This window comes from Oryzias melastigma, linkage group LG23 (assembly GCF_002922805.2).
Source record: "Oryzias melastigma strain HK-1 linkage group LG23, ASM292280v2, whole genome shotgun sequence".
Lineage (NCBI taxonomy): Eukaryota > Metazoa > Chordata > Actinopteri > Beloniformes > Adrianichthyidae > Oryzias > Oryzias melastigma.
In genome coordinates this window covers 21,059,097-21,061,633 of record NC_050534.1, presented here as the reverse complement: position 1 = coordinate 21,061,633, position 2,537 = coordinate 21,059,097, and the positions used below count along the sequence as shown (strand labels likewise).

The 2,537-nt window shown below is 47.4% G+C and overlaps 1 protein-coding gene across 1 annotated transcript in view; it reads left to right on the top strand.

The window, feature by feature from the left end:
- The first annotated feature begins 289 nt into the window (after positions 1-289).
- Positions 290-2,537, top strand: part of gata3 (GATA binding protein 3) — an 8,705-nt gene continuing 6,457 nt past the window's right edge. The window contains exon 1 of the mRNA XM_024291117.2: positions 290-631. The gene's annotated coding sequence lies outside the window, so the exon portion shown is untranslated. The remainder of the gene's footprint in view (positions 632-2,537) is intronic.

Below are 2,537 nucleotides of genomic sequence, written 5' to 3'. Positions count from 1 at the left end.
GCACGCGCCGCTCCTCTTTACAGATAAAACCAGAGTCACCAAAATGAAGAAAAAATAACTAAATGTTATAAATCTAAATCGTTTAATAAATTGGCGCACATTTACGCGCAATTCTAGCTCAATTGATCCCTCCCACTGCACGCACGCGCGCGCAGGCTTGGGTGTGATCAGTTCACAGCATCTCTGTTCAGGTTTGCGGCAGAATTTGTGAAGCTGCTGCTGGGGGGGGGGGTGTTAAAATGTAAATAATAAATAAAAACAAAGAGGAGTGGCTGCTGCTGCTGCTGCCGCGTGCACTCTGCACGCGGAGCCGGAAGAGTCGATCATCATCATCATCAGGCCGCCTTTGGTTTGGCCCGTGCGCGCGTGCACCCGTGCCCCGGTAGCCTGTGCGAGCGCGCGCCTCTCCTCGCGGTGACTTTTCGAAGATGATGATGTGACTCCGGGCCGGCGGGCGCGCGCACCTCCTCCTCCTCCTCCTCCTCCTCCTGCAGCAGCGGCGGCAGCAGCAGCGGCGCTCCTCTCTCCTCTCCCCTAAAGGCCCCCGGCCCCCCACCTCCATGTCCCACTTTCTCCACATCTGCAGGGGAAGGAAACGGAAGAGCCTCGCGCCGTCCAGCCTCCACAGCAGGTCAGTAACCCGCCGTCCGTCTGCGAGAGTCCCGCGCGCATCCTCCGCGCGCGCGGCGCCGCTTTCTGCTTGATGTTTGCTGCCAATAATATCGATCCGGATTATTAATAATCATCCCCTGATGTGTGATGGAGCCGCCGCCATTGTTGATGTTGTTTGTCTGCCCCCCTTCTTAAAAAAATAAAATCTCATCAATTTCCTCCATTTTTTTTAACAATTGCCCCCCTCCCTCCCAAAAAACGGCCAAATGAGGGGCTTTAACGAGCCATTACGGCGCGCGGGTTCCGACAGAATCTCGCGAAGCCGTGAAATCGATCTGATTACCTTTGCGCGCGCGGGGAGGAGGAGGAGGAGGGGGGCGGAAAGAGGAGCCTCCGCGGCTCCCTCCATCACGTCCGCGTCGATGTCTTCATGTGGCGCAGAATCAAGAATTAATAAGGCGGGTGTGTGCGCGCGGGAGAAGGGCGCGAGCCGAAACATTTTGTCTGCAGCTTTTTACCCAAAAAATTCAACAAACGAAAACGAGTCTGACTCAAACCAAAAAATGCAAAAAGGTGACACATTTACGCATCAGTTTTTTGTTTCGTTCCCTGAAAGAAAACAGCAAATCATTTATTCTGCTGTTTGAAATCGTTCTAGGAACCCGCGCGGACTTTCACCCCCAGTTTTGTTCTGAGAACTCGGCTCGGTTCTCATGCTGGCAGAACTGCAGCCTCTTTTTCTTGAAAAGATCTGGAGATGAGTCAGGGTGATGGAACAAATAGATTACCTGCGGTGCCGCGCGCGGCGGTTTCGAGACGCACGAAAGTCTTCAACCCCTCCAATAATTCACTTTTTATGTCACTTTTTAATAGTAAAAAATTCTGCATCTTTTGCTTTAAATGTGAAACATTTACATAAATGTCCGTTTAAAAGAGAACGCGTAAAAACCTAAAAGCGACGAACGTTTTGCGCAAAAACAAAAATAAAACAATTTGTGTTTTTATTGTAATTTTTTTAACCCTCTTGTTAGGTTTTAGATTTTTTTCTTTAGATTTTTATCTCCCCTGACCTCATATTCATCAGCTGACGGAAGGAAACTTTTATTTAAAACAAGCGCACGCGCACAGACCTCTAAAAATGGCAGCAAAAAAATAAAAATTCTCTACTCCAAGCTCCAATTAAAAAAATGAAAAGAACATTAATTGTTTTATTTAAATCAAACTAAACCGAACCCAGAATCCACGGTCACGCGCAGGAGCGCTCCAGTTTGCGGGCCTTTTATCTCAATATTCCAGCCCCCCAAACGCAAAATGAATTTATTAGAAAATGATTCTCATTTTACTGTCATCCTATAATTATTTAAGATAATTAGTGATTTATTTAGAGTCACTCCCACGTGCCACAAAAACAAGCTTTTATTTGCGCGCGCGCGTGGGAATAATTGAAGATGGAGGCATCAGATGAGGCCGCGCGGGCTGCTTTAATCTCACTCCGATCCACTCTCCTTCACCTGACGTGGGTGCCACGGCGTGCGCGCCCCCGCGACAGACAGGAGGCTTTCGTTTCCTGGCTTTGGGCACAAGGACGTGACGTCACATCCACTCAAACGCCAAAATCAAACAAAAAACTAAAATACAAATGGAACTAAAAACTGTTAGTTTGAAAGTGATAATAATGCTTTCTTTCGTTTCTTTTCTCATTTTTTTGGATTTGGGGGGGTGGAGACTCGGTCGCGCGCATTTTAATTTGCAGTAATCTGCCTGTTACCGCGAGAGGACGCACTGCCCCAAATTTCTGAGCTGCCGGAGGGCCTCCGAGCAACTTCTGCAGCCTCTTACGCACGGAAACGAAAACAGAAAAAAGGATTTAAATAAAGTTTTAAACAAAAAAAAATATTGAAACATAAAATTATTGTTTAAACGAA